The following is a 15,362-nucleotide window of genomic DNA, read 5'->3' on the forward strand; positions in this document are numbered from 1 at the left end:
ATCCCATCGTATCCCCGCTGCTGTGGCCCCCAAATCCCATCGTATTCCCGCTGCTGTGGCCCCCAAATCCCATCGTATCCCCGCTGCTGTGGCCCCCAAATCCTATCGTATCCCCACTGCTGTGGCCCCCCACCCTATCGTATCGTAGCTGCTGTGGCCCCCACCCTATCATATCGTAGCTGCTGTGGCCCCCCACCCTATCGTATCGTAGCTGCTGTGGCCCGGCCTTTGATCTCCACAATAGATTCCATTCAAAAGAGATTACACTAGAGCCTCTCAGCTTTCAAGGTGCCAATGGATAAACCATGAGTAGAGGAGCGGCTTGCTGCCGCTCTGATGTGGCTGGAGCCAAGATGGCGGCCTGAATGGGGACATGGTTTTACTGCAGCACTCTAACCAACTTAGGAGAACCCCTGACAGCTAACAGATAGAGAGCCACAATGGGTGACATTGGATATCAGTATCCTCCTCCTCAGCACACAACTCCACATCGCACAATCACATATTGAGACAGAACAAAGAGAGAGATAAAACAGTCATCCTGCCTCATCCTACCCTCTATCCATGTACGTACAGTATATATCCTGTCAATATTTCATACATTCTTCATGTTCTTTTCCCTTTGTTGTTTCTCCATCTCTGTCATTTCTTCTTTATCTCTGTTATTGCAGAATGGTCAGACCAATAGATTTATATTTAATAAATGTATATATTCATTGCTTCTCTGCTGCTCTCCCCTCCTGTGAATGAATGAGAGGAGGGCAGTCCAGTCGTGATCCAGTCACCATGGCCCTGAGGAGAAACACAGGATTACTCTCACGCACACCTCTGTCCTCCTGACTTCACTCAAACCAAATCCCCACCAACCAATGAACCAAGCCCACCGCTAAAGACCTCACCCACAAACAATGATATAACCAAAGCTCACAACACAGCACCACAACAAACAATATAGCTTGAAAACAAGTCAAACCACTTGAATATGCACACATGCAAGCTATCTGGCATGCCTGAAGGTTTTATTGCAAATCCAACCATGAGAGAACTCTAACTAGCTACTACATGTGTTTAATGTGTTGGTTGAGGGCTTCTCACCTCCGTGTCCTTCAGCAAGAGTATGTCCTGACTGAGGCTACCTCACCGCGAGGCCCAGAGTTCACTAAGCGAGAAGGAGAGAGAAACATCAAAATAACAACTAAATAGCATTGAACTTTTCCATGATGTACTATTATAAAGTTGTGGGAGGGGGAATGTGTGGTTGCCTTGCCCTCTGAACCTGCTGTGTCCTGTAGGAGCGAGCCACTGGAGGTTTTGCACATGAATATCCAAGGTAATGCCATCAGTGTTGGAACAAGCCCAATAATGGACTGAAGGAGCCTAATGTTACTCCTTATAGTCCTAGGACCTTACATGTTCTGTTTATAGGCAAAATACTTCATCTAAACGTGATTCGACTCTCAATTGTGATAAGATTTTAGAAACACAACAACCTCTACTTTCATGTCACATCAAAATAATTTCACAAAGGAAAAATATACACTTACTGTAGACTATTTTAACCGGTTTTAAAACAGTTGAGCCGACAGTATCTTTCAGTGACACGTTTGTGGCGTCCGTCTTCCTTTTACACACAGTTGTTCTGAGACGCAGAATGCTAATTAGCACAGGTAGTCTACTCAGTCTTCTCTCTAATTCACACAGGTAGTCTACTCAGTCTTCTCTCTAATTCACACAGGTAGTCTACTCAGTCTTCTCTCTAATTCACACAGGTAGTCTACTCAGTCTTCTCTCTAATTAGCACAGGTAGTCTACTCAGTCTTCTCTCTAATTCACACAGGTAGTCTACTCAGTCTTCTCTCTAATTCACACAGGTAGTCTACTCAGTCTTCTCTCTAATTCACACAGGTAGTCTACTCAGTCTTCTCTCTAATTCACACAGGTAGTCTACTCAGTCTTCTCTCTAATTAGCACAGGTAGTCTACTCAGTCTTCTCTCTAATTCACACAGGTAGTCTACTCAGTCTTCTCTCTAATTCACACAGGTAGTCTACTCAGTCTTCTCTCTAATTAGCACAGGTAGTCTACTCAGTCTTCTCTCTAATTCACACAGGTAGTCTACTCAGTCTTCTCTCTAATTCACACAGGTAGTCTACTCAGTCTTCTCTCTAATTCACACAGGTAGTCTACTCAGTCTTCTCTCTAATTAGCACAGGTAGTCTACTCAGTCTTCTCTCTAATTCACACAGGTAGTCTACTCAGTCTTCTCTCTAATTCACACAGGTAGTCTACTCAGTCTTCTCTCTAATTCACACAGGTAGTCTACTCAGTCTTCTCTCTAATTCACACAGGTAGTCTACTCAGTCTTCTCTCTAATTCACACAGGTAGTCTACTCAGTCTTCTCTGTCAAGCGCTGTAACATTGGAAATATGGCCGTGTGGGAACCCTATAAATGTGTGGAGTAATTTAATCTTTTGTTTCCAAAACTGTACCGCAAGCGATGCGTGTTGACGTTTAGAGCGAGCGTCAGGGCTTTTAACAACACTTCCCCACACAGAAAATACTATCATCAATCGCAAAAACTATCATCAATCGTTAGTAAGCTTCTATGAATGGGGTACATCTGAACATACTCACATGTGACACTGGTCTTACACTTCTTCTCTAATGTAACATGCAACCCGCTTCTAGACAAAGTCAGTTGTTTTTCTCAATGAATAAATCAGTATGACTAGCCCATAGTAAATATGTGTTATCCAGGGTTTTAAGGGGTCATAAATTGTCTGAGTGATAATAGAAGAATAGCCCTGGAGGTGTAAGAAGCCGAACAAATAGGGATCTGAGAGCGTGGCCAAAGGGAAGGGTCAGAGGTTAGGGAGAGAGTTCATCCTTCTCACCGTCACTCTGAACCTTTCTCAGGGTCACAGAGGGCGTGGAGATGGCGGAGGCACGGAAGTTAGCAGGCAGGTTCTCCGATGAGTCCGAGGTCACCCCCCTAAGGTCCTTCTCCCTGAACATCTTCCTCCAGGAAGGGGAGCGGGTGAACGTCTTAGTCCCATCCTAATGGAGGGGGTGTAGAGAGACGGGGGGAAATGGGGAGAGAAAAAAAGGGGAGGGGAGAGGAGAGAGAGAAATAAAAAAAGGTTATGTCTATCAACATTGTCAAACTGTCAAGTTAGAAAGAATGACTTGTATGAGGTGGAAAATGCAGTCTTCACATAGTCTCTGAACTAAGCGTACTGTGTTCTTTAATACCTCATCTGGTCTTCTCTCTGTTCCCATAGAGATGAGGGAGTTGTATTCCTTCTCTAGGAGTTGTCTGGCCTAGAGGAGACATGAGAGAGGAGGGAGTACAGATTAGAATCAGGCTAGTCACTTCATTTGATATACACTACTATCAGTTTCACCTGCATGCCTGAGATACAACTGTCATCCACCAGCCAGCTGTTAGCCTGGGGACGCTGTTACTGAGATACAACTGTCATCTACCAGCCAGCTGTTAGCCTGGGAACGCTGTTACTGAGATACAACTGTCATCTACCAGCCAGCTGTTAGCCTGGGGACGCTGTTACTGAGATACAACTGTCATCCACCAGCCAGCTGTTAGCCTGGGGACGCTGTTACTGAGATACAACTGTCATCCACCAGCCAGCTGTTAGCCTGGGGACGCTGTTACTGAGATACAACTGTCATCCACCAGCCAGCTGTTAGCCTGGGGACGCTGTTACTGAGATACAACTGTCATCTACCAGCCAGCTGTTAGCCTGGGGACGCTGTTACTGAGATACAACTGTCATCTACCAGCCAGCTGTTAGCCTGGGGACGCTGTTACTGAGATACAACTGTCATCTACCAGCCAGCTGTTAGCCTGGGGACGCTGTTACTGAGATACAACTGCCATCTACCAGCCAGCTGTTAGCCTGGGGACGCTGTTACTGAGATATAACTGTCATCTACCAGCCAGCTGTTAGCCTGGGGACGCTGTTACTGAGATACAACTGTCATCCACCAGCCAGCATGGGTACGATGTTACTGAGATACAACTGTCATCCACCAGCCAGCTGTTAGCCTGGGGACGCTGTTACTGAGATACAACTGTCATCTACCAGCCAGCTGTTAGCCTGGGGACGCTGTTACTGAGATACAACTGTCATCTACCAGCCACTGGGGACGCTGTTACTGAGATACAACTGTCATCCACCAGCCAGCTGTTAGCCTGGGGACGCTGTTACTGAGATACAACTGTCATCCACCAGCCAGCTGTTAGCCTGGGGACGCTGTTACTGAGATACAACTGTCATCCACCAGCCAGCTGTTAGCCTGGGGACGCTGTTACTGAGATACAACTGTCATCTACCAGCCAGCTGTTAGCCTGGGGACGCTGTTACTGAGATACAACTGTCATCTACCAGCCAGCTGTTAGCCTGGGGACGCTGTTACTGAGATACAACTGTCATCTACCAGCCAGCTGTTAGCCTGGGGACGCTGTTACTGAGATACAACTGTCATCTACCAGCCAGCTGTTAGCCTGGGGACGCTGTTACTGAGATACAACTGTCATCTACCAGCTACTGGTGAAGCTGTTACTGAGATACAACTGTCATCCACCAGCCAGCATGGGTACGATGTTACTGAGATACAACTGTCATTCACCAGCCAGCTGTCATCCACCAGCCTGGGGACGCTGTTACTGAGATACAACTGTCATCTACCAGCCAGCTGTTAGCCCTGGCCAGCTGTTACTGAGATACCTGTCATCTACCAGCCACTGTTAGCCTGGGGACGCTGTTACTGAGATACAACTGTCATCCACCAGCCAGCAGTTGGGGACGCTGTTACTGAGATGGGGACGATGTTACTGAGATACAACTGTCATCCAGCCACCAGCCAGCTGTCATCCACCAGCCTGGGGACGCTGTTACTGAGATACAACTGTCATCTACCAGCCACTGGGGACGCTGTTACTGAGATACAACTGTCATCCACCAGCCACTGGGGCGATGTTACAGCTGTCATCACCAGCCCTGGGGACACTGTTACTGAGATACAACTGTCATCTACCAGCCAGCTGTTACTGGGGACGCTGTTACTGAGATACAACTGTCATCCACCAGCCAGCTGTTAGCCTGGGGACGCTGTTACTGAGATACAACTGTCATCCACCAGCCAGCTGTTAGCCTGGGGGGGACGCTGTTACTGAGATACAACTGTCATCCACCAGCCAGCTGTTACTGGGGACGCTGTTACTGAGATACAACTGTCATCTACCAGCCAGCTGTTAGCCTGGGGACGCTGTTACTGAGATACAACTGTCATCACCACCAGCCAGCTGTTAGCCTGGGGACGCTGTTACTGAGATACAACTGTCATCTACCAGCCAGCTGTTAGCCTGGGGACGCTGTTACTGAGATACAACTGTCATCTACCAGCCAGCTGTTACTGAGATACCTGGGGACGCTGTTACTGAGATACAACTGTCATCTACCAGCCAGCTGTTAGCCTGGGGACGCTGTACTGAGATACAGCTGTCATCCACCAGCCACTGTTACTGAGGCTGTCATCCACCAGCCACTGGGGACTGTTACTGAGATACAACTGTCATCCACCACCAGTTACCAGCTGTTAGCCTGGGGACGCTGTTACTGAGATACAACTGTCATCTACCAGCCACTGTTAGCCTGGGGACGCTGTTACTGAGATACAGCTGTCATCCACCAGCCACTGGGGACAGCTGTTACTGAGATACACTGTCATCCACCAGGGGACGATGTTACTGAGATACAACTGTCATCCACCAGCCACTGGGGACGCTGTTACTGAGATACAACTGTCATCCACCAGTCATCCACCAGCCACTGGGGACGCTGTTACTGAGATCCACCACAGCTGTCATACAGCTGTCATCCAGCCAGCCTGGGGACGCTGTTACTGAGATACAGCTGTCATCCAGCCAGCTGTTAGCCTGGGGACGCTGTTACTGAGATACAACTGTCATCTACCAGCCATCTACCAGCCAGCTGTCATCTACCAGCCCTGGGGACGCTGTTACTGAGATACAACTGTCATCTACCAGCCAGCTGTTAGCCTGGGGACGCTGTTACTGAGATACACTGTCATCTGTCATCCACCAGCCAGCTGTTAGCCTGGGGACGCTGTTACTGAGATACAGCTGTCATCTACCAGCCAGCTGGGGACGCTGTTACTGAGATACACTGTCATCTACCAGCCAGCTGTTAGCCTGGGGACACTGTTACTGAGATACAACTGTCATCTACCAGCCAGCTGTTAGCCTGGGGACGCTGTTACTGAGATACATCTACCAGCTGTCATCTACCAGCCAGCAGCTAGCCTGGGGACGATGTTACTGAGATACAGCTGTCATCTACCAGCCAGCAGTTAGCCTGGGGACGATGTTACTGAGATACAGCTGTCATCCACCAGCCACTGGGGACGCTGTTACTGAGATACAGCTGTCATCCACCAGCCACTGGGGACACTGTTACTGAGATACAACTGTCATCCACCAGACACTGGGGACATGTTACTGAGACTGTTACTGAGATACAACTGTCATAGCCAGCTGTCATCTGTTACCAGCCACTGGGGCCACTGGGGACTGTTACTGAGAGCCACTGGCTGTCATCCACCAGCCACTGGGGAGATACGCTGTTACTGAGATACAACTGTCATCTACCAGCCAGCAGTTAGCCTGGGGACGCTGTTACTGAGATACAGCTGTCATCTACCACCAGCCACACTGTCATCCACCAGCCAGGGGACGATGTTACTGAGATACAACTGTCATCTACCAGCCACTGGGGACTGTCATGTTACTGAGATACAACTGTCATCTACCAGCCACTGGGGACGATGTTACTGAGATACACCTGTCATCTACCAGCCACTGGGGACGCTGTTACTGAGATACAACTGTCATCCACCAGCCAGATACAACTGTCATCCACCACCAGCCCTGGGGACGCTGTTACTGAGATACAGCTGTCATCCACCAGCCACTGGGGACGCTGTTACTGAGATACAGCTGTCATCCACCAGCCAGCACTGGGGACGCTGTTACTGAGATACAACTGTCATCCACCAGCCACTGGGGAGCTGTTACTGAGATACAGCTGTCATCCACCAGCCACCAGCCAGCACTGTCATTACCAGCCTGGGGACGATGTTACTGAGATACAGCTGTCATCCACCAGCCACTGGGGACACTGTTACTGAGATACAGCTGTCATCCACCAGCCACTGGGGACGCTGTTACTGAGATACAGCTGTCATCCACCAGCCACTGGGGACGCTGTTACTGAGATACAGCTGTCATCATCCAGCCAGCCACTGGGGACGCTGTTACTGAGATACAGCTGTCATCCACCAGCCACTGGGGACGCTGTTACTGAGATACAGCTGTCATCCACCAGCCACTGGGAACGCTGTTACTGAGATACAGCTGTCATCCACCAGCCACTGGGGACGCTGTTACTGAGATACAGCTGTCATCCACCAGCCACTGGGGACGCTGTTACTGAGATACAGCTGTCATCCACCAGCCACTGGGGACGCTGTTACTGAGATACAGCTGTCATCTACCAGCCACTGGGGACGCTGTTACTGAGATACACCTGTCATCTACCAGCCACTGGGGACGATGTTACTGAGATACAACTGTCATCCACCAGCCAGCAGTTAGCCTGGGGACACTGTTACTGAGATACAGCTGTCATCCACCAGCCACTGGGGACGATGTTACTGAGATACAGCTGTCATCTACCAGCCACTGGGGACACTGTTACTGAGATACAACTGTCATCTACCAGCCAGCTGTTAGCCTGGGGACGCTGTTACTGAGATACAGCTGTCATCTACCAGCCCAGCCACTGAGATACAGCTGTCATAGCCTGGGGACGCTGTTACTGAGATACAGCTGTCATCCACCAGCCAGCAGTTAGCCTGGGGACGCTGTTACTGAGATACAGCTGTCATCCACCAGCCACTGGGCTGTTACTGAGATACAGCTGTCACTGAGATACAGCTGTCAGTCATCCACCAGCCAGCCACTGAGGGTCATCCACCAGCCACTGGGGACTGTTACTGAGATACAGCTGTCATCCACCAGCCACTGGGGACGATGTTACTGAGATACAGCTGTCATCTACCAGCCACTGGGGACGCTGTTACTGAGATACAGCTGTCATCCACCAGCCACTGGGGACGCTGTTACTGAGATACAACTGTCATCTACCAGCCAGCCACTGGGGACGATGTTACTGAGATACACCTGTCATCTCATCCCAGCCACTGGGGACGCCATGTTACTGAGATACAGCTGTCATCCACCAGCCACTGGGGACGATGTTACTGAGATACAGCTGTCATCTACCAGCCACTGGGGACGATGTTACTGAGATACACCTGTCATCACCAGCCACTGGGGACGATGTTACTGAGATACACTGTCATCCACCAGCCCAGCCTGGGGACGCTGTTACTGAGATACAGCTCATCCACCAGGGGACGCTGTTACTGAGATACAGCTGTCATCACCAGCCACTGGGGACGCTGTTACTGAGATACAACTGTCATCCACCAGCCACTGGGGACGATGTTACTGAGATACACCTGTCATCTACCAGCCGCTGTTACTGAGGGACAGATGTTACTGAGATACAGCTGTCATCCACCAGCCAGCTGTTACAGATGTTACCAGCCACTGGGGACACTGTTACTGAGATACAGCTGTCATCCACCAGCCACTGGGGACGCTGTTACTGAGATACAGCTGTCATCCACCAGCCACTGGGGACACTGTTACTGAGATACAACTGTCATCTACCCAGCCAGCTGTTTAGCCTGTCATCTACCAGCCAGCGCTGTTACTGAGATACAACTGTCATCTACCAGCCAGCTGTTAGCCTGGGGACGCTGTTACTGAGATACAACTGTCATCTACCAGCCAGCTGTTACCGCTGTTACTGAGATACAACTGTCATCTAGCCTGGGGACGCTGTTACTGAGATACAACTGTCATCTACCAGCCAGCTGTTAGCCATGGGGACGCTGTTACTGAGATACAACTGTCATCCACCAGCCAGCTGTTAGCCTGGGGACGCTGTTACTGAGATACAGCCACTGTCATCTAGCCTGGGGACCAGCCAGCTGTCATAGCACTGGGGACGCTGTTACTGAGATACAGCTGTCATCCACCAGCCAGCAGTTAGCTGTCATCACCAGCCAGGGGACGGGACGCTGTTACTGAGATACAGCTGTCATCCACCAGCCAGCCAGCCTGGGGACACTGTTACTGAGATACAGCTGTCATCCACCAGCCACTGGGGACGATGTTACTGAGATACAGCTGTCATCCACCAGCCAGCTGTTACTGAGATACAGCTGTCATCCACCAGCCTGGGGACGCTGTTACTGAGATACAGCTGTCATCCACCAGCCACTGGGGACTGTTACTGTTACAGCTGTCATCCACCAGCCACTGGGGACGCTGTTACTGAGATACAGCTGTCATCCACCAGCCACTGGGACGCTGTTACTGAGATACAGCTGTCATCCACCAGCCACTGCTGACTGAGATACAGCTGTCATCCACCAGCCACTGGGGACGCTGTTACTGAGATACAGCTGTCATCCAGCCCAGTCATCCACCAGGGGACGCTGTTACTGAGATACAGCTGTCATCCACCAGCCACTGGGGACGCTGTTACTGAGATACAACTGTCATCCACCAGCCAGCAGTTAGCCTGGGGACACTGTTACTGAGATACAGCTGTCATCCACCAGCCACTGGGGACGATGTTACTGAGATACAGCTGTCATCTACCAGCCACTGGGGACACTGTTACTGAGATACAACTGTCATCTACCAGCCAGCTGTTAGCCTGGGGACGCTGTTACTGAGATACAGCTGTCATCTACCAGCCAGCAGTTAGCCAGGGGACGATGTTACTGAGATACAGCTGTCATCTACCAGCCAGCAGTTAGCCTGGGGACGCTGTTACTGAGATACAGCTGTCATCCACCAGCCACTGGGGACGATGTTACTGAGATACAGCTGTCATATACCAGCCACTGGGGACACTGTTACTGAGATACAACTGTCATCCACCAGACACTGGGGACGATGTTACTGTGATACAGCTGTCATATACCAGCCACTGGGGACACTGTTACTGAGATACAGCTGTCATCCACCAGCCACTGGGGACGCTGTTACTGAGATACAACTGTCATCTACCAGCCAGCAGTTAGCCTGGGGACGATGTTACTGAGATACAGCTGTCATCTACCAGCCACCAGTTACCAGCTGTCATCCACCAGCCACTGGGGACGCTGTTACTGAGATACAGCTGTCATCTACCAGCCACTGGGGACGATGTTACTGAGATACACCTGTCATCTACCAGCCACTGGGGACGATGTTACTGAGATACAACTGTCATCCACCAGCCCAGCCACTGGGGGCTGTTACTGAGATACAGCTGTCATCTCCACCAGCCACTGGGGACGATGTTACTGAGATACAGCTGTCATCACTGTTACTGGGGAGATGTTACTGAGATACAGCTGTCATCCACCAGCCAGTTAGCCTGGGGACTGTTACTGAGATACAGCTGTCATCTACCAGCCACTGGGGACGCTGTTACTGAGATACAACTGTCATCTACCAGCCACTGGCCTGGGACGCTGTTACTGAGATACGTCATCCACCAGCCACTTACTGACTGAGATACAGCTGTCATCACCAGCCACTGGGGAGATGTTACTGAGATACAACTGTCATCCACCAGCCACTACCAGCCACTGGGGACACTGTTACTGAGATACAGCTGTCATCCACCAGCCACTGGGGACGCTGTTACTGAGATACAGCTGTCATCATCTACCAGCCACTGGGGACCAGCCACTGGGGACTGTTACTGAGATACAACTGTCATCTGTTACTGAGATAGCTGTCATCCACCAGCCAGCTGAGATACAGCTGTCTCCACCAGGGGACGCTGTTACTGAGATACAGCTGTCATCCACCAGCCCTGTTAGCTGTCTGGGGACGCTGTTACTGAGATACAACTGTCAGCCACTGGGGACCAGATACAGCTGTCATCCACCAGCCACTGGGGACGCTGTTACTGAGATACAACTGTCATCCACCAGCCACTGGGGACGCTGTTACTGAGATACAGCTGTCATCTACCAGCCACTGGGGACGCTGTTACTGAGATACAACTGTCATCTACCAGCCAGCTGTTAGCCTGGGGACGCTGTTACTGAGATACAGCTGTCATCCACCAGCCAGCAGTTAGCATGGGGACGATGTTACTGAGATACAGCTGTGGGAGCTGTTACCAGCCAGCCAGTTACTGGGGACGACTGTTACTGAGATACAGCTGTCATCCACCAGCCACTGTTACTGAGATACATACACGCTGTTACTGAGATACAACTGTCATCCACCAGACACTGGGGACGATGTTACTGTGATACAGCTGTCATCTACCAGCCAGCAGTTAGCCTGGGGACGATGTTACTGAGATACAGCTGTCATCCACCAGCCACTGGGGACACTGTTACTGAGATACAGCTGTCATCCACCAGCCACTGGGGACGCTGTTACTGAGATACAGCTGTCATCCACCAGCCACTGGGGACGCTGTTACTGAGATACAGCTGTCATCCACCAGCCACTGGGGACGCTGTTACTGAGATACAGCTGTCATCCACCAGCCACCGCTGTTACTGAGATACAGCTGTCATCCACCAGCCACTGGGGACGATGTTACTGAGATACAGCTGTCATCCACCAGCCACTGGGGACGCTGTTACTGAGATACAGCTGTCATCCACCAGCCACTGGGGGACGCTGTTACTGAGATACAGCTGTCATCCACCTGAGATACAGCTGTCATCCACCAGCCACTGGGGACGCTGTTACTGAGATACAGCTGTCATCCACCAGCCACTGGGGACGCTGTTACTGAGATACAGCTGTCATCCACCAGCCACTGGGGACGCTGTTACTGAGATACAGCTGTCATCCACCAGCCAGCAGTTAGCCTGGGGACACTGTGACTGAGATACAACTGTCATCCACCAGACACTGGGGACGATGTTACTGTGATACAGCTGTCATCTACCAGCCAGCAGTTAGCCTGGGGACGATGTTACTGAGATACAGCTGTCATCCACCAGCCACTGGGGACACTGTTACTGAGATACAGCTGTCATCTACCAGCCAGCTGTTAGCCTGGGGACGCTGTTACTGAGATACAGCTGTCATCCACCAGCCAGCAGTTAGCCTGGGGACGCTGTTACTGAGATACAGCTGTCATCTACCAGCCAGCAGTTAGCCTGGGGACGCTGTTACTGAGATACAGCTGTCATCCACCAGCCACTGGGGACGATGTTACTGAGATACAGCTGTCATATACCAGCCACTGGGGACACTGTTACTGAGATACAACTGTCATCCACCAGACACTGGGGACGATGTTACTGTGATACAGCTGTCATATACCAGCCACTGGGGACACTGTTACTGAGATACAGCTGTCATCCACCAGCCACTGGGGACGCTGTTACTGAGATACAACTGTCATCTACCAGCCAGCAGTTAGCCTGGGGACGATGTTACTGAGATACACCTGTCATCTACCAGCCACTGGGGACGATGTTACTGAGATACAACTGTCATCTACCAGCCACTGGGGACGATGTTACTGAGATACAACTGTCATCTACCAGCCACTGGGGACGATGTTACTGAGATACACCTGTCATCTACCAGCCACTGGGGACGATGTTACTGAGATACAACTGTCATCCACCAGCCAGCAGTTAGCCTGGGGACGCTGTTACTGAGATACAGCTGTCATCCACCAGCCACTGGGGACGATGTTACTGAGATACAGCTGTCATCTACCAGCCACTGGACGATGTTACTGAGATACAACTGTCATCCACCAGCCAGCAGTTAGCCTGGGGACGCTGTTACTGAGATACAGCTGTCATCCACCAGCCACTGGGGACGCTGTTACTGAGATACAGCTGTCATCCACCAGCCAGCAGTTAGCCTGGGGACGCTGTTACTGAGATACAGCTGTCATCTACCAGCCAGCAGTTAGCCTGGGGACGCTGTTACTGAGATACAGCTGTCATCCACCAGCCACTGGGGACGCTGTTACTGAGATACAGCTGTCATCCACCAGCCACTGGGGACACTGTTACTGAGATACAGCTGTCATCCACCAGCCACTGGGGACGCTGTTACTGAGATACAGCTGTCATCCACCAGCCACTGGGGACGCTGTTACTGAGATACACTGTCATCTACCAGCCAGCTGTTAGCCTGGGGACGCTGTTACTGAGATACAGCTGTCATCCACCAGCCACTGGGGACGCTGTTACTGAGATACAGCTGTCATCCACCAGCCACTGGGGACGCTGTTACTGAGATACAGCTGTCATCCACCAGCCACTGGGGACGCTGTTACTGAGATACAGCTGTCATCCACCAGCCACTGGGGACGCTGTTACTGAGATACAGCTGTCATCCACCAGCCACTGGGGACGATGTTACTGAGATACAGCTGTCATCCACCAGCCACTGGGGACGCTGTTACTGAGATACAGCTGTCATCCACCAGCCACTGGGGACGCTGTTACTGAGATACAGCTGTCATCCACCAGCCACTGGGGACGCTGTTACTGAGATACAGCTGTCATCCACCAGCCACTGTTACTGAGATACCTGTCATCCACCAGCCACTGGGGACGCTGTTACTGAGATACAGCTGTCATCCACCAGCCACTGGGGACGATGTTACTGAGATACAGCTGTCATCCACCAGCCACTGGGGACGCTGTTACTGAGATACAGCTGTCATCTACCAGCCAGCTGTTAGCCTGGGGACGCTGTTACTGAGATACAACTGTCATCCACCAGCCACTGGGGACGCTGTTACTGAGATACAGCTGTCATCCACCAGCCACTGGGGACGCTGTTACTGAGATACAGCTGTCATCCACCAGCCACTGGGGACAGCTGTCATTACCAGCCAGATGTTACAGATACAGCCGTCATCCACCAGCCAGCTGTTAGCCTGGGGACACTGTTACTGAGATACAACTGTCATCCACCAGCCACTGGGGACGCTGTTACTGAGATACAGCTGTCATCCACCAGCCACTGGGGACGATGTTACTGAGATACAACTGTCATCTACCAGCCACTGGGGACAGCCACTGTTACTGAGATACAACTGTCATCTACCAGCCACTGGGGACGATGTTACTGAGATACAAGCTGTCATCCACCAGCCTGGGGACACTGTTACTGCCTGTCATCCACCAGACACTGGGGACACTGTTACTGAGATACAGCTGTCATCTACCAGCCAGCAGTTAGCCTGGGGACGATGTTACTGAGATACAGCTGTCATCCACCAGCCACTGGGGACGATGTTACTGAGATACAGCTGTCATCCACCAGCCACTGGGGACGCTGTTACTGAGATACAGCTGTCATCCACCAGCCACTGGGGACGCTGTTACTGAGATACAGCTGTCATCTACCAGCCACTGGGGACGATGTTACTGAGATACAACTGTCATCCACCAGCCAGCTGTTAGCCTGGGGACGATGTTACTGAGATACAACTGTCATCCACCAGCCACTGGGGACGCTGTTACTGAGATACAGCTGTCATCCACCAGCCACTGGGGACGCTGTTACTGAGATACAGCTGTCATCCACCAGCCACTGGGGACGCTGTTACTGAGATACAGCTGTCATCCACCAGCCACTGGGACGCTGTTACTGAGATACAGCTGTCATCCACCAGCCACTGGGGACGCTGTTACTGAGATACAGCTGTCATCCACCAGCCACTGAGATACAGCTTTCATCCACCAGCCACTGGGGACGATGTTACTGAGATACAGCTGTCATCCACCAGCCACACCAGCCACTGGGGACGCTGTTACTGAGATACAGCTGTCATCCACCAGCCACTGGGGACGCTGTTACTGAGATACAGCTGTCATCCACCAGCCACTGGGGACGCTGTTACTGAGATACAGCTGTCATCCACCAGCCACTGGGGACGCTGTTACTGAGATACAGCTGTCATCCACCAGCCACTGGGGACACTGTCATCCACCAGCCACTGGGGACACTGTTACTGAGATACAGCTGTCATCCACCAGCCACTGGGGACGCTGTTACTGAGATACAGCTGTCATCCACCAGCCACTGGGGACGCTGTTACACAGCTGTTAGCCTGGGGACGCTGTTACAGCTGTCAGACCACCACAGCCTGGGGCTGTCATCTACCAGCCAGCTGGGGACG

The 15,362-nt window shown here is 51.4% G+C and overlaps 1 pseudogene; it reads right to left on the reverse strand.

Annotated features, from left to right (window-relative positions):
* Nucleotides 1–173: 173 nt before the first annotated feature.
* The window catches only part of LOC115110917 (liprin-alpha-3-like), a 40,408-nt pseudogene continuing 25,219 nt past the window's right edge, over nt 174–15,362 (reverse strand).

This window comes from Oncorhynchus nerka, linkage group LG26 (genome assembly GCF_034236695.1).
Source record: "Oncorhynchus nerka isolate Pitt River linkage group LG26, Oner_Uvic_2.0, whole genome shotgun sequence".
NCBI classification, from domain to species: Eukaryota; Metazoa; Chordata; class Actinopteri; order Salmoniformes; family Salmonidae; genus Oncorhynchus; species Oncorhynchus nerka.